General features: G+C 45.5%; 1 protein-coding gene across 3 annotated transcripts in view; it reads right to left on the bottom strand.

Moving 5' to 3' along the window:
* NR2C1 (nuclear receptor subfamily 2 group C member 1) overlaps window positions 1-24444 on the bottom strand; it is a 781592-nt gene that overhangs the window by 245223 nt on the left and 511925 nt on the right. The window lies entirely within an intron of this gene.

The raw sequence follows: 24444 nt of genomic DNA, 5'->3' as shown, positions 1-24444 counted from the left end.
GGAGAGACATCCACGGGTTCAATACTCTGAGAATCTCACGGTATACCGGACTCCGCATGGGTCTGAGTAGAGGCCTGCGACTCAAAAGTAGTGGATATCAGGGGTTGCAAAAGCGCCTCACTGAGTACTGGTGAACCGGCAACTGGTTTAGGAGAAGCTTCATCATCAGTTTTGGACCTCGACAGTCTGTCTCTGTCTTTTTCTTTGTGTTTTTTGTGAACTCCAGTAGTCGGATTGCTATCCGACGACATTTCAGGGTAATTAAATCTGGATCCAAAATATTTTGAAGCAAAAATATACCGATTCTTAATAGTGCATTGGTTAAATCTAGCACAAAACCGACAGCAAGGCACGTTATGATCTGGGCCTAGGCAAGGAATACAGTACAAATGAAAATCCTTATGAGGTATTTGCTTCCCACAAGTAATGCAATTATTAACTTTTACTGACATCAGTAAGGAGCAAGAAAAAGTTTCCCCAATGGGGTACTTAGCTTTAATTGAAGACTTCGGTTCTGAAACTCAAATGCAAAAAATTCAGGAGTCGGCCGACCGGCACTTGCGAACTGCTTCTGCTTTGGGCACCTTGCGGCAAGAAAGACTGAATAAAATGGCGTCGGCTGCATGTTTCATACCCCTGATGACCTGACGTCATGGAAGAGGAGACAGCAACCGATGCAGGACCCAAGACTTTGATATTCTGGCCGACTGAGGGTAACCTGCCAGCAGATTACCCAAATGTAATGACTGCAGCAGTGAAACATGAAGAACATCTGTTTTTCATGTTAAGAAACTCAATGTCAGCCAGATGAGTTGGTTCAAATGGGTTGCTAGTTTCTCTAACACAAAATTAAGATTCCCAAGGAGGAGTCACCAGTTTTCTTGGAGGTTTTTTTAAGTAAGACCCCTTTCAAAAAGTACAGTTGTGTACACTTACACTTACCATAAATGTAGATGTTCGAGTGTATTCACTGTTGCAGTCATCACATTTGGGTTATCTGCCTGCAGGTAGCCCTCAGCCGGTCTGAATACCACAGTCTTCAGATTTCTGCATCGGATGCTGCCTCTTCTTCCATGACGTCAGTTCATCAGGGGTATAAAACATGCAGCCGACGCCATTACATCAGTTTTTCTTGCCCCAGATGTCAGGTGCCCCCACAACAGGAAGCAATTATATGGTATGGTACACCCCCATCAAAAAGCAAATACACCAGAAAAAATAGATATACCAAACAAGAAGGAAAGGTAGAGCCAAGAGAAGTCAGGGGGCTGGAGGGAGGGTAACCAGGACTGCAACAGTGAATACACTCGAACATCTACATTTATGGTAAGTGTACACAACTGTACTATGTTCTTCGTGTTTCACTGTTGCAGTCATCACATTTGGGTTGATTCCCAAAGCTAAGGAAGGGAGGAGGAAGTTAAAGAGCATTAGGGCCAGCTATTAAGCCCTGCAAGACTGCAGTTGAAAATCCAGCTCTGGATTTAGAAAAGACAGGCATGTGGTAATGCTTGATGAAGGTATGTACAGAGCTCCAGGTAGAAGCTTCTAGGATGTCCCTGGTAGAGACTCCTCTGAGAAAAGCCACAGAGGTAGATGCAGCCCTGGCGGAATGTGACCTTATCCCCTGTGGGGTAGGTTTTCCATGGTGCTTGTAGCAGAAATGAATGCAATGGGCTATCCATTTGGAGATGGTTTGCTTTGAAATGGCCTTCCCCTCTGCCCCTGCAGCAAAGCCAACTAGCAGCTGTTCAGATATTCTGAGAGGCTTAGTCCTGTCCAAGTAAAATCTAAGTTGTCTGTGCACGTCCAGAGAGTGCAGTGTTTGTTTACCGTTGTTTTGTGGATTAGAGAAAAAAGTAGGCAAATGAATGGACTGATTTGGGGCCACACTAGACACCACGTTGGGCATAAAGGAAGGATTAGTCCTGAGGGAAACCCTGGCCGCATGGAAGATAATGAAGGGTTCAACTGCAACAAGGGCCTGTAGTCCAGACACTCTTCTTGCTGAAGAGATGGCTAGAAGGAAGGCTGTTTTCCAAGAAAGGAATTTCAACTCTGCTGTTGCAGCTGGCTCAAAGGGGGGTGAACAGTGAGCTTTTCCAATACAAAGTTAAGGTCCAAGGCTGGAGTGGGAGCTCTCCTGGGAGTCTTAAATTTTTGGCCCCTCTAAGGAATCGTTTTAGCAAGGGGTGAGAGAAGAGGGATGGCTCAGTATTATAATGTGCTGAAATGGCAGAGGCATGAATTTTAATTGACGAGAAGGCTAGGCCCTTGTGGAACATTTCTGTTACATACTGTAGAATAAGAGGTAAGCTGGACAACATTGTGCCCATCCCCTGAGTCTGGCTCCAGGAACAGTATCTTTTCCATTTTTCAGCATAGGATTTTCTAGTACTAGGCCTCCTTGCCTCCAGAATGACATCCAGCACCTGCTTACTGAGGGATGCTAGAGGAGAGCTCAAGAAATTAGCCAGGCTGCAAGGTTCAGGGTTTGAAGCTGAGGGTGCAGAATCTGGCCCGCCTGCTGAGACAGCAGGGAAGGGGCCTGAGGCAGGTGCCATGGTTGCAGCAGTGTCATACTGCGCAAGAGGGGGTACCAGTGCTGGTGTGGCCAGTCTGGTGCAATCAGTATTCTTCTTGGCTTGTCCTGTTTGATCTTTAGTACAACCATCGAGAGGAGAGGCAGAGGGGGTAAGGCATAAACCGAGAGGCTTTCCCATGTAAAGGACAGGGCATCCATTTTCCAAGCTTGACTGTGGGGAGTTCTTGTTCAGAATTTGTTCAATTGGTAGTTCTGAAGGGAGGCAAACAGGTCTACCTCTGGAGTCCCCCATTTGTTCCTCAAGAGGTTGAATATTTTGGGTTCTAGTTTCCATTCGTGTGGGTCCATGAGATTTCTGCTTAAGTCGTCTGCCAGTGAATTTACTTTGCCTGGCAGGAATTGAGCTTGTAGGTGTACTTGGTAGTTCAAGGCTGTGTTCCACAGAGCCATAGCTAGTCTGCAGAGAGGGTACGAGTGGGTTCCTCCCTGCTTGTTTATGTGCCACATAACTGTGGTGTTGTCTGTCTTTACCAATAGCTGTCCTGGAAGAATACGGTCTTTGAAGGCTGTCAGAGCATTCTGCACAGCTAACATTTCTTTTTGATTGATATGAAGGTGAATCTGTCTCGGGTTCCATTTGTCCTGAATGCACTGCCCTGCTATGTAAGCCCCCCATGGATAGTATGATGCATCTGTTGTTAGGGTTTGGGCGGCAAGGGGTAGAGTGAAAAGGAGTCCCTTGTTGTGGTAGCAGGCCTCTGCCCACCAAAGGAACTCTGTCTTCATACAAGGAATGATAGAAATCATTGTTTCCAGGTCCTGAGAATGTTGACACCATAGGCTTTTTAGATACCATTGGAGTTTACTCATATGCAGTCTTGCATATGGAATTAGTAGAATGCAAGAGGCCATGAACCCCAGGACTTGCAGTATTTTCCTTGCAGATAGCAGGGGTTTTGTGGCCAATAGTTTGAAGTAGGTTGTCAAATAAACTTGTTTCTCCAGAGTGAGGAATGCCATCTGGGAAGTTGTGTTCAAGCTTGCTCCTAGGAATACAATCTGTTGGCAGGGTACTAGGTGAGATTTCTTTTCGTTGATGGTGTACCCCAGAGAGGTTAAAAGTTTCTTCACGAATGCCAGGTGTTGTATTAGCAAGTCCTGGCTTTCTACCTGAATCAGACAATTGTCCAAGTATGGGTAAATCAGAATATTTCTCTGCCTGCAAAATGCAATGGCTGGAGCTAGACACTTTGTGAATACCCTGGACGCAGTAGATAAGCCAAATGGAAGTGCAGAAAACTCCCCTGAAGCGTAGGTATTTCCTGCAAGATTCCCTTATTGGAATGTGCAGGTAAGCTTCCTTTAAGTCTAGGGTTGCCAGCCAGGCATCCTTGACTAACATAGGAAGAAGCTGTTGAAGAGTTAGCATTTTGAATTTTGGAACTACCAGAAAGGTGTTGAGAATAGAGAGGTCCAAAATAGGACGCCAGGAGTTGTCTTTTCTGGATACCAGAAAAAGTCTTGAATAAAAACCTTGCCCCCTTTGATCTGCTGGGACAGGTTGAATAGCCCTGATACTGAGAAGAGAGAGAACCTGCTGTTGGGCCTTCGCCCATTGATTTGGGGGTAGGCCTGGCCAACCATTTGGTGTTGGTAGTGTGTGGAAGTGTAATCTGTATCCTTGGGAGACTATGTTCAAAACCCATTTGTCCTGGGTAATGAGTTCCCAGTTTTTTTGCATGCAGGGCGAGCTTTCCTCCTAAGGGAGCAGGTAGTTGAGCAGGGCTTGGAAGGGTTAAGGTTAAGTCATTGTGCCATTTTTCCATATGGGGGTGGCTTACTACTCCCTGTTTTGGAAGTGGGAGCCTCCCACTGCTTAGGTCTGAGCGTAGCCTGAGACTGCAGTCTGGGTGGTCTGCTGTTCCTGGGTTTGGACTAAGAAGGCCTGGAAGGGACTGGAAAGGACCAGTTCTTTGAAGGTCAATGCCTACTGAATCTGGGAGGCTGTACTTGTAGGAAATCTTTTAACAGTTTGCATAGATTTAGCTTTTTGCTCCATCCTTTTGAGGACGTCTTCTGCTTTGTTGCCAAAAAGGCGGTCTTGGTTTAAGGGACCATCCAGTAATTTAGCTTTAACATGATCTGGCAAGTTTTGTTCCTTAAGCCAAGCATGCTTTCTAAGTACAGACCCAGTGACAGCAGCCCTGCAAGATGCTTCTAAAGCCTCAAAACCATATTGCAAAGTATGTTTACCAAATTGTTCTGCAGAATGCATTAAATCTTGCAATTCTTTGTGTTCAGCACATTCAGGAATCAACATCATTTTCTGTTTAAGTAGTCCCATAAAATGCTGCTGATACTTTAACATATGAAACTGGCAATTTAAAGCCCTAATGGCTAAAGTAGCAGAAGTGTATACCTTCTTACCCCATCTGTCTAAGACTCTAGAATCTCTATCAGAAGGGGTAGGATTTTTGGCAGCAGTAGCCTTAATGCCTTTTGGTCCTTGGGAAATGGTCTCAGGATCCGCAGAAGGATTCTTGAAGAGGAACTTGTGAGAGTCAGGTACTCTGTAGTACCTGTCAGGTTTTCTGGGAGCTGGAGGTAAAGTGTCTGGGGTAAGGCTAGATTCCAAGAAAGCATCATCTACAATGTCCAGAACATGAGGGATAGCTAAAGGCCTGTGTTGAGGCAGGAGTAAGAATTCCCTAAGTCATTTTTTGGACTCAGAGTAATCCTGGCTTTCCCAGCGGAAATGCTCCCTAAGAGTATGCAAGGTTTTACTGAAATAAAGATTTTCTGTAGGGGAAGCAGAGGGAATGGAATCCTCTGCATCAGAATCCTCATAAGTAGATAAGAGCAAATCCTGGTAATCAGAAGGAGCAGAAATATCAGATTCCTGATCAAAGAATCAGAAAGAAAATCAGTTCTAGGTCTCTTAGAGGGGGAAGACGGGCTTCCCCTGATTAAGGTAATAAGGTCTTCAGCCATTCTAAGCATTTGTTTTTGAGGCATATGGGCCTGAGCCTGCAGTTTGGTCATCAGTTTTCTAGGCGTAGTGTGAGTTTTTGGCCTGGATGAAAGCGATGGCGTCAGTTTAATATGAATGTCTGTAGGCCTGAATACACCCTCAGAAACCGGTGCCTGCACAGCGGCTCTAGAGCCATGCAAGAAAGAGACATCTGCAGGTTCCATAGTTGAAGAAGCATCTCGTGGCATACCAGACTCCGAATGGGTCTCCATAGAGCCCTGCGAATCTGAAGTAGCGGGTATCAGGAGCTGCGAAAGCACCTCACTGAGTACCGGCGGACTGGCGACTAGCTTAACGGAAGCATCGTCAGCAGTTTTGGACCTATGCGGTCTGTCTCTGTCTTTATCCTTATGTTTTTTCGGAAGATCGATAGTCGGATGGCTTAACGAAGCCATTTTGGAGTACACAGATCGAGTATGAAAGTAATTGGCTGCAAAAATAGCCCGACGACGAATACTTTGGGTGTTGAACTAGGCACAAAACCGATAGTGAGGAACGTCGTGGTCTGGGCCTAAACAGGGGATGCAGTACGAATGAAAATCTCTATGAGGTATTTGCTTTCCACAGGTAAGACGATTGTTAACTTTTACTGACATCGGTGAGAGCAAGAAAAAGGATCCTCAATGGGGTATTTATCTTTTTTGAAGACTTCGGGTCTGAAACTCAAAAATGAAAATTTCAAGAGACGGCCGAGTGGCACTTGCAAACTGCTTCTGCTTCGGGCACCGCACGGCAAGAACGACTGATGTAATGACGTCGACTGCATGTTTTATACCCCTGACGACCTGACGTCATGGAAGAAGAGACAGCATCCGATGCAGAAATCCGAAGACTCTGGTATTCAGGCTGGCTGAATGTGATGACTGCAACAGTGAAACACGAAGAACATCCATTTTGACATTAGAATACATTGAAAGAGGGGGGATCCATGGGCAGATATGCTGAAATGGCTGGCAAATGAACCTTGAAAAAAGAACAACACAGGTCATAAGAAAGTAGTTCACACAAATATTGTAAAACAGGAGAAACACTAAGCATTATTGGTTGCTGGTTATTTTGTTGGCACCAGCTAGAAAACCTTTTCCATATACTTATATATGATTTTCTAGTAGCAGACCTGCTTGCCAGCATTAGTACCTACTGCAGGTCCTTAGCAAATCGGTGCCTAATTATTATTACGACCTTATCATCCTGGCAGTCAGCTGAAGTTGTTTGGAGTCTGGATGTATCAACCACCCCCCTGTTCTTGTATGTGTATACCCAGTCTGTGAGGAAACTTGTGGTAAATGCCCCTGGCGAATTACAAAACAAGGGAGAATCACTGTTGCCTGGGGCAAAATGGATGTCATCAAAGTGATCTTGCAGGATTTCTTCTGAATCTTCAGAAGTACCCTGGACATCAGTGGAAAGGCATACAGGAACATTCCAAGGGAAAAAAAACATCTGTCTTCCAGGTCTAATTGCATTGAATCGAGGAGCAGAATTTTCCCAGCTGATAGTTCAAGGAAGAGGCAAAAAGGTGTACCTGAGGAACTCCCCATAGATGGATCAAATCTTGAAAGACCCCCTGATCTAGTTGCCATTCATGAGGCTCTGCCTTTACTCTGCTCAGTCTGTCTGCCACATAATTTTGCTCTGACAGAATATAGGATGATTGCAGAGCGAGATTATAATGTATTAACATCCCATGCTAACATGTCTAGTCTCATTGCTTGTTTATGTACCACATTACTGTAGTATTTCCTTTAACAACTTGAAGAGGTCCTGGATACCAAAGGGGATCCAGAGAGTTGAGTGCCTTGACAACAGCAAGCATCCCTTGTACGTTTATGATTGAGTGTATCTTTGTTATCCTAGATACCTTGCACTTTTATCCCCCTTGGCACTGCTTCCCTAACCAAAGTTCAAGACATCTCTGTTGACTGACTGCTCTGGAGTAGGACAGGAGAAGGGGAGACCTGTCTCCACCAAATGATTTTGCTTCTCAAAATCCCAAAAACTAGAATTTGAACAGACAGTGGGTTTTACTGCTGGAACGAAAGAGGCTTCAGATACCATTGTAACCTTCACATATGGAGTCTTGCCAGGGGTATCAGGAGCATCACAGATGCCATAAGACCTAGAATCCTGAGGTATTCCCTTGCAGAGACAAAAGACTGAGTGAAAAACCCTTGGAATAGAGCTATAAAAGAAGTTATGTCTTACCATAACGTTCCATCTGTGTTGTTCATCTTCTTTCATTCATCACTGATGGGTTCAGTTTCGAGCCCACAGAACCGAGTCGGCCTTTTTACCAAGTTCGCGCCAGCCAAAAAACTCTCAAGCCAAGTCTCTACCCAGAATGCCCTTCTCCCTGTTACCACAGATTGAGTTTGGTAGAGAAACAGAAGTAAAGCCGAGGCCACTTCTGCGCAAATGCCCTAGGGGCACCACTTAGACCCAAAGCACCCCCAAGGAGCCTTTGGTGGGGGAAGGAGGGTGGGAAGTGATGAATGAAAGAAGATGAACAACACAAATGGAACATTATGGTAAGACATAACTTCTTTATCTGATGTTGTTCATCTTCTTTCCATTCATCACTGATGGGACAGAATCCCAAGCTACCTTGAGGTCCATGGACGGCCCTTATGGAAGAACATTCCTGAGTACCATTGAGCCGAAGGCAGCTCTCCCTCTGGAGACCAAGTCCAATTTGTAATGATTGACACAGGTATGTGGCTTAGCCCAAGTAGCTGCTGTGCAGATGTCATCCATGGAAGCCCTGGAATGGAAAGCTACAGATGTTGCCATAGATCTAGTGGACTGAGCTTTAACTTTTGGCATAGGTTCATTACTGAGGGAATAGATGAAATGTATGCAGTCCCTTAGCCATTTTTATAATGTAACCTTGGAAACAGCCTCTCCTATTTTAGGTCCAGAAAAGGATATGAAAAGCTGTTCCGATTTACGGATAGGTTTGGTCCTGTCTAGGTAAAATCTCAGCTGTCTATGTACGTCTAAAGAGTGAAGGCAGTACTCTCCTCTATTGGCAAAATTCAGAAAAAAACACTGGTAAATCAATGGTCTGGAAAATGGAGAATTCAGAAACAACTTTGGGAAGGAAGGATGGATTCGTCTGAAGTGATACTCTGTCTTTATGAAATACCAGATAAGGCCTCTTGGTACACAATGCCTGCAGCTCCAAGGCTCTTACTGCAGATGTGATGGCTACCAAGAACAAGGATTTCCAAGACAAAAACTTTAGGTCACACTTCGCTCCAGGTTCAAAAGGTTTTTGAGTCAAAGACTGAAGGACTAGAGTGAGGTTCCATGGGCTGTCTAACAGGAGGCCTGATATGACAGGTCCCCTTGAGGAAGGTTTTGCAAAGGCATAAAGAGATAAGAGGGGGTGCCATCTATACCATTGTGGAAATTGGAAATTGCCACAAGATGTACTCATAGCCAAGTATTGAAGCACTGCAGTTACTGGAGCTGAATAGGGGTCTAGCATGTTATCCTTCGACCAGATGGAGAACCTTTTCCATTTATCCTGATATAGTCTCCTGGTGGATGGTTTATGAGAGGCCAGAATGATGTCTTGAACAGGCGAGGAGAGATTAGCTTGCATGGCGACTAGTGGAAGTGGAGAAACCAAGCTGTCAGTTTGAGATTGGACAGATTTGGGTGACTCAACCCTTGGGGGTGAGTGATCCGATCTGGTAGAGGGTCCAGAATCCACAGCGGGTGTACTAGGTAAGGCTGAAGGAAGGGAAAACAAACTTGTCGAGGCCAGAACGGGGCTATGAGGATCACCCTACATCTCAACCGAAGAGCTTTCTTTAGAAATTGTGGAATCAGGGGGATAGTAGGATAAGCATAAAGTCCCGTGGCCAATCATGGATTAGAGCGTCCCTTGGTGACTCCCCCTCCAGGAGAAGTAGGGCGAAATAGCTGCTGCATTTGTTGTTCAATGGGGAGGTGAAAAGATTGCAGCAAGGCTGGCTCCAGTGGCTGAAGATTTCTCTTGCCACCCCGGGGTTGAGAGACTACTCGTGAGGCATGAGGATGCATCTGCTCAGCTTGTCCGCATTTATGTTGGAGCTCCCAGGGATATGCATTGCTATCAGAAAGTGGTTGGAAGTTATTGCCCACTGCCAAATTCTCATGGCTTCTCGACATAGGGGGTAGGACTTGGTTCCTCCTTGCTTGTTGATATACCAGACCACTGACATACTGTCTGACTGAATTGCAATTGTCCCAAAAGGGAGAGCCGAATGAAAGGCCTGCAACGCTAACAGCACAGCTCTCAGTTCCAGAACACTGATATGCAGGTGAGCCTCTGAGGTGGAGCATGTGCCTTGGACAGTCTTTCTCTGGAAAAGCTCCCCCCCACCAGATCAGGGAAGCATCCATGGTCACAATGGCTGTGGGCTGATGGGATTGAAATGGGCGGCTGCAAAGTTCTACATCTGGCCTAATCCACCAGGAGTTGGTTGCAGGAGTTGGTTATAAGAATCTGGTAACCGAGTGGGTGATAGTTTGGGAACCATTGACAAAGAAGGAGCCATTGTAGGGTCTGCATATGTAGTTTTGCTATAGGGACTATTGGGATTGAAGCTGCCATAGAGCCTAGGGCCTGAAGAACTTCCCTTGTTGAGACTTTTGCTTGATGGAGTATCACTCAGAGCTGAAGTCTCAATCGGTGGAGTCTGTGAAATGGGAGTGATAAAAGACAGGACTGAGTATTGAACACTGCTCCAATTAACTCTATTTGTTGTGTAGGAGTAAGATTTGATTTCTCCCAATGTATCGTTATTCTCAACAACTTTGCCAGAGAGAGAGTATAATGTAGTGCTGTTACCAGAAGATGCTCGTTGGGGATGGTGAGGAGCCAGTCGTCTAGATATAGAAACACCCGGAATCCTTTTAGTCTCAAGTGAGCTGTGACCACTACCATGCATTTCGTGAACACTCTGGGGGCTGTAGAGAGACCGAACGGCAGGGCACGAAATTAGTAATGACTGGCTTCTAGCCGTAAGTGAAGCAGACTGCTGGAGCGTTTGTCCATCTTGATGTGGTAATACGCATCCCACAGATCTATAGAGCACATGCAATCGCCTTCTCTTAAAGGGGGGAGAATGGACTGAACTGTGACCATCCAAATTTGTTTTGGGTGACAGACTTGTTTAAGCTGCTGATAAACAAAATGAGTCTCCAGTCCCCTGTCTATTTTGGCACCAAAAAGAATCTCAAGTAAAATCTGGATCCACGTGGGTCTGGTGGGACTGGTTGGATGACTCTTTTTTGAGACAGCTTTATAATCTCTGAAGCTGCTTCTTCCCTTTGACTTGGTGGAACGTCGGGAAGTTTTCTTGGAAAATTTGGCTGACAAGAAAGGGGAATGGTGTAACCTCTGGTGATTATACTCTGCACCCAATGATTGGTGGTGATAGATTGCCAGGCAGCTTGGTGCAGAGAGAAATGACCCTTAACTGTTCCAGAGGTATGCAATCGGGCTGCTCCTCAGGAGCACTGGTAAGGCTGTCCAGAAAAGGAATCCCTAGAGTCTTGGTTATGAGGACCCCCTCTGCCTCTATACAGGGGTCTTCCGGAATTGTTACCCCTTCTGCCCTGGGGGTATCATCACCACGTGCGGCACAGAAAGGACCCTGAGATTTCTTATGCCACATTTTTCCACTCCTCTAATTCCTGGAGAAGGTATGTTAAGGGTTGGAAAACCATAGGCCTACGGCAGACAGGATCTTTCCATCTTGCTCGCACCTGGCTAGCATGTCCTTCACTTTGGAGACAAAAAGGGACAAAGCTTTGATGGGGGCATTCAGAAAGGAAAACTTGAAGGGATCCGCGAGGTCACAAATGCGCATCCAGGCATGACGCCTCATAATGCCTGGACCCACTGCTCTAGCCACCCCTTTGATCACGTGACAGCAACCTCATGGACGAGTTGGATATTGATTCCAGGGCTGCAAGCTGTGAGGCCACTTTGTCCCTGACCGTGTCAGACAAAAGTCCTGCGAGTGTCTCAGAGAGTTCAGAGATCAAGTCCATCTGGAGCCTCGTAAAATGTGCCAAATGATTCAGGGACCATATAGCAAAGGTCCCTGATGCAGAAACATGCTTCCCAAGTCTGTCCACCACCCAGGACTCCCTGTTGGGTGGGTGGACAGTGGGACTTTCCTCAGCCAAGTCCTTTTTTGTGGCCACCACCACCACCATAGCATCAACTGGTAATCCTTTGGACCAATACAGGTTCTCCTCGGGAGGGGAAAGAATTTTGTCTGGTCTCCAAGGGATCGCCTCAATGGAACCAGGGTTCTTCCAAGCATGCTGCACGAGCTCGTCGGCAAGCAGGGTCACCCAAGAGGTAGAAGGCTGGGCGCAAAAAGCCTGCAGGAACACGGACTCCTCAGATGAAGGATTGGAGGGCTTCCAGTCACCTCTCTGCTACAACATTTCCAGGATGTCTCCAAAGGAGACATCATCAAGAGGTGACCGTAGAGACCCTTTCACCATCATCGTAATCCATGTCTTCCATTAAGGACTCCTCAGGCAAGTCCATATGCTTCCTCTTGCACATCTTCTTTCGAGGGGGGCTCCTCAGTGGGGGTCTCTGAGGAGGGATCGGAAGAGCGGGGACCCTGAACAGGGGTGTCCTGCTGCTTCTCTGACCAGTGTCCTGGGGGGTTGGTCTGTGACAGCTGTAGTTTGAGGGTGAAAACTGGGGTGCCAACATCAAAGGTGTGCCAGAAGCAAGAGCCCTCTCCATCATGCGGAAGGCAGGCCCTGCCAAAGAGGGATGGGAGTCCAGAACTGAGAAAGACAACCAGGGCACCGGGGTCACACCCCGCTCCGATGAACCAGCCCCCATGGATGGAGCCTCATCGGCGTGGATGCAGCTATCGGTGAAGAGGTTGGAAACGAGGAGAGAGGCGGCTCCGTACCCTGGGCCAAAGCGCCCATCCCCCAATCTCCAGATTGAGGAAGCACTGGTTCAGTGGGAACCGAAGACCAAAGGGACAAACCTGGAGATGAAGTAAGATGTACCGTACGCACCGAGGTGATGGGTTCCAAGAAGGATGTCGGAACAGAAAGCTTCGGAACCGAGATGGTCGAAGGAGGAGTGTAAGATGGAGTCCATGGATAAGACAACCTAAGTCCTGCAGGTCGATGGGTCTTAGAAAGAGAGGGGATCCCCCTGGCTAACAACAGCTGGTCTACAAGGTGCACCACATCATGTTCCGACAGGCTCCTGGTGGATCTACTGGATACTCTGGACAGGGAGTCAGGACATTCGATGAAAAGGCTATACGTTTGGCCTAGAAACAAATCTACAGAAGGGGAGTATCGGATCCGTGGTGCAAGGTCTGTTGGCACTGAAATCTCTAGTTTCAAGACCAGAAGTAAAGGGGTCAAATCCAGTGAGGTTGGTACAACGCTCTGTGCCGAAGTGGCACTCATAGCCGAAACGGTCGGTTCCAAAATGGAAGCTACTGGAGTAGTCAAAGGTGTGCCCTGAGCCTAAGTGGACACAGGTGCCGAAGTCAAAATAGGCGAAGTAAGGTCTATGATTAGTGCCGGAGGCAGGACCGGTGCCGAAACAGGCACTGGTATCGAAGGTTTTGATATGGTCAGAGCCAAGGAAGATGAAGCTGTAGAGGCAGATTTATGCTCTGAAGATAACTTTGGGACCTTTGATTTCCCATGCTTGCTCTGATCACCCAATGGTGAAGAAGGAACAGAGTGGGATCTGTTTTTGTCCTTAGTAGGAGGGGTTGAGACCTCTATTGCAGAAATGGCCTCTGAGAAGGAAGACTTGAGTAACCCTTTCAGAATGAATTTATTTTTGCGCTCATTAAGATTGCGAAATCTGAAACTCTAACAAATGTCACAAGGAGGCTGAACTGAAAGGTGGGGCACTCCCAAACAGTATACACAGTTATCATGAGAATCACCTATTAGGTAACTTGCCCTTACATGAAGTACAATGCTTAAAACCTGAAGTACCCTTCTTATCCGACATCTTGATAGAAAAGACACCACAGGCCAACTGCACAATCCAACTAGAATAAAGTCAACACCTTTCAAAACAGTTGCATCAATAACGACACACTAGTATGTAGAGAAGAGAAGGGAAACACCTGAATACCAGTCAAAACTAATAGGTTAAACAGGAAAGACAATACCAACTATGGTATTAAAAAATACCACAAGTGTAAGGGAGGAAAGGCCGTACCAACAATGGTACTTGAAAGTTTACCAATGGTAATAATGGTTAGAGAGGAAAAACAAGGACAAACAGAAGAAAAGACTCTGGAAATACTAATCGCTTAATAAAATATGAAGACATCCAAAATTTTTCACACAAATATCAAAAAAGTTTCACTTAGCTGAGCGCTTGGCTGAAACACGGCTTTATGGCTACATGGCAAACGAAATTTGAGGTAACAGGGAGAAGGGCATTCTGGGTAGAGACTTAGCTCGAGAGATTTTTTGGCTGGCGCGAGCTTGGTAAAAAGGCCGACTCAGTTCCGAGGACTCAGAACCGAACCCATCAGTGATGAATGGAACGAGGATTAACATCAGATTATTTTTTTCCTGTGGAAGAAAAGCAGCTTGTACTGTGTTGTCTGAAAGACATCCAAGGAACACAACCCTGTGTATTGGAGTCAAAAAAAGACTTCTGAATATTGTCTTAGAATCTCAGCCTGAGGAGGAGATCTGTCACCCAAATGACAGATTCCTGGCACTCTGAGACAAAGACACTGCAACAATAAGCAAGTTGTCTAAATATGGAAAAATGTGGATACCCTGTAGCCTGCAATGGGCTATGACAAGAACTAGACACTTTGTGAACACTCTTGGAACAGCAGATAGCCCAAAGGGTAAGACAGAGAACTGATAATGCGATCCAGACACACAAAACTTTAAGAAACACCTGAAATGTGAATGAATAGGAATGCTATGATGAGCATCTTTGAAATCTAAGTTTACTAAAAAAATCAAAATGAGGATGAAGGAGTTAACAAGTTGTGAAAGCAAAAGCATTCTGAATTTGGGCACTATCACATAATGGTTTTGGAATGCAAGATCCAGAATCGGTCACCGGTCATTTTCTTTCTTTGGCATAAAAAACATGCTTGAATAATATCCTCTTCCCAACTGGGAAGAAGGAGCTGTTTATATAACCCCCCCCTCCCCTGAGACAGCAGATGGTGTAGTACAGGAGAAAACAGTGTGTTTTGGTCTGGTGGATGTGGAATAATTCCCTGGAAAGGGGAAAATTTCTTCCTACGGCCATCTGTAACCTTGCAAAATCAGCCTCACAACCTATTTTTCTGAAACAATCTGTTGCCAAAGAGAGAACTGGAGAGTTAGACTTTCTGGAAGGGATAAGGGACTGCCATCTGCCTTTCTTGACTGCCCTTAGTTCTGAAGGCCCCTTGCCATTGTTTCTTAAACATCTGCTTATGAACATTCTGCTAAGACTGTTTATTTTGTTTCTTAACAAAATTAGACAAGGGAGCAGAAAATCACTTGGGAAATTCTGAGAAGGAGGGTTGAAAAATCTGAGAGATTCCATGTAACATCTTACCTCTCTCATCACATTTTTGATAACATCTGCAGCAGAGAGTCCAAAAACTAAATCTCTACCTAAATGAGAATTTAAAATCTCATTTTTAACATCTTCTGGGAGGCTCTGAGAACACAGCCAGGCAAACCTCCTCAACCCAGATCCAGTGGCAACAGCCCTGGATACAATATCTACAGTCATAAACACACTTTAAACAAACAATGAGTAGTGACCTAAGAAACGGAAGAAACCAAACCACACAACTCTGATTTTTTTCTCACACGAGGGAATTTCTGATAAAACATTCCTCATACTTTCACAATTAGTTAGAATAAACTTTAACATACAAGACTGACAATACAGAATTCTAATGACAATACAGAATTCTACAAATTAAATTTGCAGAAGCATACACTTTTACCCAAACTTATAATTTTTTTACCATCCTTGTCTGAAGAAGTAGGATTAGAATTAACAAAATGCTTGGCAGCAGTTGGATTAACTAAAGTAGTTGCTAGGTCAGGTCTGGGATGACTGTATAAAAATGTGAAAGACTGATGAACTTTGTACGTTCTGTCTGCTGTTAGGTGCAGCAGGCTGTATGTCAGGGAAACTACAGGCTGTGATAAATATATTCTCCAGTGCTGACAGCACTGGGAGAAATGGGTGAAGGTTCTGGGAATTCCAGTTGTAATCGCTCATAGTATTTTCTCAGGGACTGAGAAATCTCAATGTTCTCATACAGAAAACACTGGCACATTCTAGAAAGAGTCTCAGAGAAACAAAATCCCTCACAGGGAGATTCAGGTACCATGCTTTTTTCAGAGTCTGAATCAGAAATATGTGGGGAAAAAAACTGCATCTGTTCCATCACATTCCTCTACAAATTCAATTTCTTGAATTTCTTCAGGAAAAGTGGAATCCATTTTTCTTTTACTAGAAACTACCTTATAAGAAGTGTCAAAAGCCTGTATAAGACTGCCACATCTAACAAACTACTCATGTCCAGTGGAAATGGTATAGGAGAAGATAAATGTTCAGTTTTTTGTTTCTCTCTGACAGGAAAGTTGAGGCAAATAGGTTTATTAATGGCAGCAATAGCTTTCTCAGTGACGGACAGAATATTTTGACTAAGCAGGGGCACCGAGCCTGTCCCTTCTCCCAAGACCGACAGGAATGGCTCTCTCTTGCCCACTGAGGGGACCCCAACAGTTACAGAGGAAGTGGCTAACTCCTGGTCCACAGTGACTGTATGGGCAACACCAGAGGGACCTAGGGGAAAAAAGATGAATGTTGAGAGGAACCAGTTTTGTCCACTAGTTAGCCTACTGTGGTAGCAAAATGTTTAGTTAACTTTTTCTTTTTGTGGCTGGAAAAAGGGCCTACAGTGGGACTGGTGGTTTGTTCCACGTTCAAGTCAAGAATGGTGCTTCTTTCTCAGGGAAGTTAAGCAGCATAAGCTGGTAAAATACAAAAAAAGCTTTTAGAAGTAACTTCAAATACTAAAAACACAGTAAAAAGCATTCAAATACACTTTGCCAGCCCCAAAAAAGAAACTTAAATGCAGTTTCGACAAAAAATTGTTTAAAAATATGTTTAGACTATCAGAAACAAAACTGAGCTCCTGTTTAAAAGCACATGTAGGTCACATGATAGTCAACAAAAAATATATTCTTAGCTTTAAAAATATTTTATTAAACAGGAAAGTAAATTTAAACAATAAATATAAATGTGGAAGTTTTTTCCTGAAAGGGAACTTCTCTACCCAGCAATGGAAGAACACAAACCAATCATCAATCCTTGAAAGTCCACAGAGGAGTGCTTTCTTCAGCAGCAGGAAAGCTCTGAATGGTATGGAGCCCAAACCTGTCTTTTAGTCAGCTCAGCAAATTATAAAAAGAAGTTATGTTCCTACCATAGCATTCCATCTGTGTTGTCGATCTTCATTCATCGGAACCGACCCGGCCGTTGTATCAAGAGCGGGCCAGCCAGAAACTCTCGAGCTAAGGCTATCCACAGTACCTCTCTTCCCTTTGCCTCAGATCAAGTTTTGCCCATAGATAAAAAAAAAAGGTGGAAGCTTTGTCTGAGCAACTGCCCTACTATAAAACCAGGACTAGTTCCGAACCCTCCAGGAGTCTTTGGAGGGGGTAGGAGGGTGGGATGTCAAGAATGAATGAAGATCGACAACACAGATGGAACATTATGGTAAGAACATAACTTCTTTATCTGATGTTGTCAAACATTCTTGATTGTTGGGACAGAGTCCCTAGCTACTTTATGGCCTGGAAGCTCTATGAAAGGATATTCTTGAGCACCATAGAGCCAAAGGATGCTCTTCCCCTGGAGACCATATCCAATTTACAATGAGTGATAAAGGTATGAGGGGTAGCCCAGGTGGCCGTGCACAAATGTCATCTATAGAGGCTCTAGAATGAAAGGCCACTGAAGTGGAAACTGATCTGGTAGAATGAGCCTTGACCTTGGTTGATAGGTTCAGCTTATTTTGGTCATAAACAAAGGTGATGCAATCTCACAACCATTTCGATAAAGTAACTTTGGAAACTGGTTTGCCAGTCGAGTACCTGAAAAAGACAGGAACAACTGGTCCGATTTCCTAAACAATTTCATTCTATTCAAGTAAAAACATAATTGTCTGTGTACATCCAATAAATGCAAACAGTATTCTCCTTTGTTTGAGAAGTTTGGGAAGAAAACTGGTAGGTCTATCATTGATTAATATTCAAGTCCGATACTACTTTGGGTAGAAAGAAGGGGTTAGTTCTAAGTGATACTTTTTCTTTGTGACAAATGATATATGGACGTTTCACACACAAAGCCTGCAATTGTGATATTCTGGCTACCAGGAATAGGGTCTTCCAAGATAAAAATTTGATATCACAGGCGGCTGCTGGCTCAAAGGCTGATGGACCAAACTCCAAGGTTCGATGAGTTCTTTAAAAGGTGGTTTCAAATCAAAAATGCCCTTTAGGAAGGTTTTGCAGAGGCAATGAGAAAAAGGTCATCGAAGCCATTATGAAAATTTGAAATAGCGGCCAAATGAACTCTAATAGTAGAAGCTGAGGCTCCCAATTGGAATAAAGTTGATAAATATTCTAATATCTTATTAATCGAGCCTGAAAATGGGTCAGTTCCTTCTTCGTGAGACCAAAGCACAAATCTGTTCCATTTACTAAAGTTTCCTGGTGGATGGTTTGTGAGAAGCCAGAAGTATCGTTTGCACTGGGGAAGATAGATTATTCTGCCTGGCAATTACTGGAAGTGGAGGTACCAAGCAGTCAGCTTGAGACTTTGTAGGTTGGGACGGACCAGTCCCTGCGGATGAGACAACAGGCGTAGAGTTGGATCCAGAGTCCACTGACGATGAACTAGATGAGGCCAGAGAAAGGGGAACCAGACTTGGCAGGGACAATAAGGTGCAATGAGGATCACTTTGCTTCTCAACAGTTGGGCTTTCTTCAAAAACTGGGGAATTAGGGAGAATGGTGGAAAGGCATAAAGCAGTCCTGGGGGCCAATCATGTAGGAGAGCATCTCTCAGGGACTCTCCCCCGAGGGGGGGGGCAGGGCAAAGTAGCTGCTGCATTTGTGGTTTATGGGAGAAGCAAACAGCTTGCAGCAAGGCTGACCCCATCAACGAAAGATCTTCATCGACACATTGGGACTGAGAGACCACTAGTGAGGCAGGAGTATGCATCTACTCAGTTTGTCCGCGATCACGCTGGAATTATCCGGAATATGCGTTGCTATCAGAAAGTGGTTGCAGCTGATCACCCATTACTACACTCTTAGGACTTTCCGACAAAGGGCAGGATCTGGTTCCCCCCTGTTTGTTGATGTACCAGACCACTTACATGTTGTCTGACTGGATAGCAATTGTCCCCGAAGGGAGAGCAGATTGAAATGCTTGCAATGGTAAGAGCACCGCCCTCAATTCTAGGATGTTGATATCCAAATTGGCCTCTAAGGGGGACCAAGTGCCTTGGACTGTCCTTCCCTGAAAATGCACCTCCCCACCCCATCAGGGATGCATCCGTGGTCACTACAGCCTTGGACTGAGTGGGAGGGTGAAACGGGGCACCTCTACAATTCCTCTTCTGAATTCATCCACCAATATAGTTCCTGCTTCCACTGGTTGGTTATGCGGATTGGGTAGGACATCGGGTGTGTTAATGGAGACCACTGTGATGCCAGGAGCCACTGAAGCAGCCTCATGTGGTAACTCACCAGAGGAACTAGGGTGATTGTCTCTGCCATGGATCCCAGAAGTTGTAAGACTAAACAAGCCAGGACTTTGTCTTGAGAATGTATCACTTGAAGCTATGACCTCAACCTTTGCAGTCTGTGAAAAGGCAGAGCAGCCACGCAGGATTTTGTGTTGAATGATGCTCCGATGAATTCCATATCTTGTGTGTGGGACAGTTTTGACTTTTTACTGTTTATTGAAATGCCTAAGAACTCTTCCAGCTTTAGAATGGAGTCCAAGGCGTGAAGCAATAGATGCCTGGTTGAGGTGGTGAGGAGCCAGTTGTCTAAATATGGAAACACACAGAATCCTTGTAGCCTTAGTTGAGCTGCTACCAATGCAATGCATTTAGTGAACACCCTGGGAGCTGTGGTGAGACCAAAGGGCAGTGCTGAAAATTGGTAATGACTGGCCCCCAGCCAGAAGCGGAGGTATCCTCTGGAGTGCTTGTGCATTTTTACATGGTAATACGCATCCTGAAGATCAATAGAAGACATCCAATTGCCTTTCTCCAGAAAAGGATAGACTGCACCATGATCATCCAGAATTTTATCTGTCGAAAAACATGTTCAAAACACTGAGGTCCAGAAATGGCCTCCAGTCCCCTGTCTTTTTGGCACCAAAAAGAATCTTGAGTAAAATCTGGATCCTATTTGGTCTGGTGAGACTGTTTGGATGACTCTTTTTTGAAGCAGCTTTTGAAATTCTAATGCTGCTGCCTCTCTCTAGCTGGGTGGAACATCGGGGATTTGTCTTTGTGGTCTTGGATAAAGATCGAAGGGGATATGGTAACCTCTGGTAATTATCATCTGCACCTAGGAATCTGATGTTATTGAGTGCCAGACTAAGTGGAGCAGAAAGAATCTTCTCCTGACTGCCTCCACAGGTAAGCAATTGGGCTGCTGCTCAGGAGCACTGGTAGGGTTGTCCAAAGAAAGAATCTCTGGAGCCCTGATTACGCAGGCCCCCTCTGCCACAGGAGGGGTATCTTCCTGATGAGTTCTCCCCTCTGCCCTGGGGGGAAAACTCGCCACTGTGTCCCGAAAAGGCCCTTGGGACTTTCTGAACCACATATTTCCACCCCTCTGATTCCTGGAATAAGGTTGTTGAGTGGAAAAATGCACACTCAGAGAAGAAAGGGTCTTTCCATCCTTCTCACACCTGGCTAATGTGTTTCTGAATTTTGGGCCAAACAATGAGGAAGCATCAACTGGAGCATTGACAAAGGAAGACTTGAAAGGGTCTGTGAAGTCACATAAGTGCATCCAGGTGTGACGCCTAATGGCAACGCCTGTACCCGGTGCCTTGGCCGTCCCTTTGACTGTGTGTGCAATAAGTAGCATGGACGAGTTTGATATCGATTCTAGGGTCGCAAGCTGGGAGGCAATCTTATCGCGTACCTCGTCAGACACTGCCCCTGCCAAGGTCTCTGACAGCTCAGTTATCAGGTCCCTTTGAAGACACATGAAATGTGCCAAGAAATTCAACAACCATATGGCAAAGGTCGTTGAAGCACAGACCCATTTCCCGAATCTGTCCATCAATCGAGACTCTTGGTTTGGAGAATGGACAGCAAGACTCTCCTCTGCGAGTTCCTTCTTTGCGGCAGCTGCCACCACCACAGCATCTACCACTAAACCTTTAGACCAGGTGGGGCTGATCTTCTGGTGCATAGAGAATTTTGTCCGGCCTCTGGGGGATTGGGTCTATAGTGTCAGGGGCCTTCCAAATGCTGCATGATGAGCTTGACCAATTCATCAGCAGGTGGGGTCACCCAAGAAATAGAAGGTTGGGCATGAAAAGCCTGCAACAAGACAGATTCCTTGGAGGAAGGGTTTGTGGGCTTCCAATCACCCCTCTGTTTCAAGATTTCCAGGATGCCTCCGAAGGAGACATCTTCAGGGGGTGACCATGGGGACCCTTCCCCTTCATCATAGTCTGTATCCTCAGTGAGAGATTTTTCAGGAGAATCTAAGTGCTTCCTCTTACACGATCGCTTATGGGGTGGTTCCTCAGGGGGAAGGTCTGAGGAGGACTCCAAAGAGAGGGTACCCTGCAGCAGAGTGTCTTGCTGCTCTTGTGCCAGCTGCCCTGATTTAGCAGATTGTGACAGGTGCAAACCAGAAGAAACATAAGATGTGATACTCCGACGTGGATGGTGCCAACTTCGAGCCTGCTGAGTTGAGAGCTCTCTCCATAATCTGAAAGGCAGGCCCACCTGAAGATGGATGGGAGCCTGGAACCGAGAAAGATAAACTCAGCACCGGGGTCACACCCAGATCAGACAAGCCCACCTCCAGAGAAGGAGTCCGAGAGGACTTGGAACTGTCAAAGCACCTGTAACCATAAACAGTGCAGTGGAAAAAAATCGGTGCCGAACTAGGGATCCCAGAGCCAGTAGCCAAGTCACAGTCCCGTGGGTGGGCCGGCTCCAACTGACCACAGAGTGGGTTCTGGAAACAAGAGGAGGTCCACCATCGGTACTGAAGTAATTGGCACAGGGAGTGGCGTCGAAGTCGAGGGCTCAAAGTCGAGGGCTCGAAGACCTGCAGAGAGGTTGAAGGAGGAAGATAAGTTGGAGTCCTTGCACAGCAGACCTCGGCTCTGGATGGGAGGGAGGTCCTAAATGAGGCTGGAAGACCTCTGGCCGCCAAGAGCTGATCCACTAACCTAACTACATCAAACTCTGAAAGGCTCCTGGTGGAATGAATAGACATCCCGAGGGTGATTCTGGACGTTCAATAAAGGGACTCAACTGTTAACCAAAAAAGGGGTCAACAGATGGGGAGTAACTAGTCCTGGGTATGGATTCGACCTTTGGCACCATGGTCGGCTGACCAATGCTTTGTGCTGGAGGGGAAGTGACCGGTATGACTGGGGAAACTATTGTTGGTGCCAAGAGGGTCATAGGTACTGATGAAGGGGTCAGTAAAGAGGTGAATTTTGTAGGCTCAGTAAGAGCTGTCCACACCATGAGGGAAGTTCTTGGCTTTGGCAGCAAAATGATTGTGGGTGCCGATTTTGAAACTTTATGCTACGGTTCCAAGGAAGAAACCTGGCCTTTAGAAGATTTTGAGTCAATAAATTTTGGAAACGCCAGAACACAGTGGCTCCTCGTTTTTGCTTCTTTCTTTGGAGACTTTGACGTCTCCGCCTCAGACAGAGCCTCCTCAAAAATGGCATTTAACAGCCCCTTGAGGATCAATTTGTTGTGCCGCTCTGCAAGGGTCTGAGTGCTAAAACCCTTGCAGAGTTCACACTATGGTTAGATTTCTAAATGTGGCACCCCCAAACAATACACACAAGAAAGATGCCAGTCCGAGTTGGGCATCTTTCTGCCACATTCCTCGCACTGCTTGAATCCAGTTGTTCCATTATGCTTTTCTGACATATTTAAATAGAAGCAAAAAGCATGTACAGCAAAAACTCACACACACACACACACACACACACACACACACACACACACACACACACACACACACACACACACACACACACAAAGTAAGAAAAACAAAGGAGTTTTTTTTTAAAGGTTGTACCAACAATGGTAACTAAGAAAATACTCAGAGGGGTAAGAAGGGGGGAAAAAGGGGAATACCAATGATGGCATTAAAGAACTACCAAACGCAGAGGGAAGGGAGGGACCTATACCAGCGATGGTAATATGAGAAAATACCAAAAGGTAAAAAAGGGAAAAAGACAGCATTCACACTCAAAAAATATTAATAGTGATCAGGAAAACTAAATAAATGACTAGTTTAGAGTTAAAGAGATAAGGTTTTATTAAAGATATTTATGAAAAAAGTAGCACTTAGCTGACAGCACAGCTGACATGTCCTAAAACTCTATGTGGCAAAAGAAATCTGAGGGGAAGGGAAGAGAGGCTCTATGAGTAGTCTTAGCTCGAGAGTTTCTGGCTGGCGCAAGCTTGATACAACAGCCGAGCTGGTTCCAAGGATGGACGCAAGAACAATGAATGAAGACTGACAACGTCAGATCTCATATCACTTAGGCTACTGCAGCAGTTATTAATATGATGAACATCTCTCTTTCTTCGTCGCTTTATAGTTCGCTTATTGAACCTAGCACAAAACCGACAACCAGTGACGTTGTGGTCTGGGCCTAGGCAAGGTATACAATAAGAATGAAAGTCCTTATGAGGTATTTGCTTCCCACAAGAAATGCAATTGTTAACTTTTTCTGACATCGGACTGAGGCAAGAAAAGGTTTCCCAACGGGGTGCTTAGCTTTGAAGACTTCGGACTGAAATTCGATTCGAAAATCTCAGGTGTCGGCCGACCGGCACTTGCGAACTGCTTCTGCTTCGGGCACCGCGCGGCAAGAAAGACTGAAGAAAATGGCGCACTGACGTCAGGGAAGAAGCGACAGCAACCGACGCCGGACCAAGACTTTGGAATTCAGGCCGACTGCGGGACCGCCTGACGGCAGGATAACCCTAAGTGTGATGACTGCAGCAGGGTAACACGATGAACATCTCTACGTGGCAAATGAAATCTGAGGGGAAGGGAAGAGAGGCACTATGAGTAGCCTTAGCTCGAGAGTTTCTGGCTGGTGCAAGCTTGATACAACAGCCGAGCTGGTTCAAGGATGGACGCAAGAACAATGAATGAAGACTGACAACGTCAGATCTCATATCACTAGGCTACTGCAGCAGTGTTTAATATGATGAGCATCTCTCTTTCTTCCCCTTTCAAAGGGACCTGTAGGGCTGAGTTACTGCAAAAGGGGGACCGTTAACCCTTTGTCATGCATCAATATACTCCTTCACAAATTTTTTAGTAGCTAAAAATGGAGGTGGGATGACTGACCCTGGGCTTGACTCATAATCCCAAGGCAGTGAGCCCTGAAAGTCTTGGAGGTGGCTGACCTAGAATGAACAGTAACAGTGGCTTGCTGACTAGACATCTCAGACACAAAGAGAGTGGGAATGCCTTCCACTGTACCTGCATTTTCTAATGGAGTTGATGCTGTGCCAGCAGTCAGTAACTGGAGAATGCAATCTAGTTG

The sequence above is a fragment of the Protopterus annectens genome, chromosome 11.part0, assembly GCF_019279795.1.
Source record: "Protopterus annectens isolate FY-2018-M chromosome 11.part0, PAN1.0, whole genome shotgun sequence".
Classification (NCBI taxonomy): Eukaryota; Metazoa; Chordata; order Ceratodontiformes; family Protopteridae; genus Protopterus; species Protopterus annectens.
The sequence above is the reverse complement of the archived record's forward strand: the minus strand, read 5'-3'. Positions and strand labels throughout refer to the sequence as shown.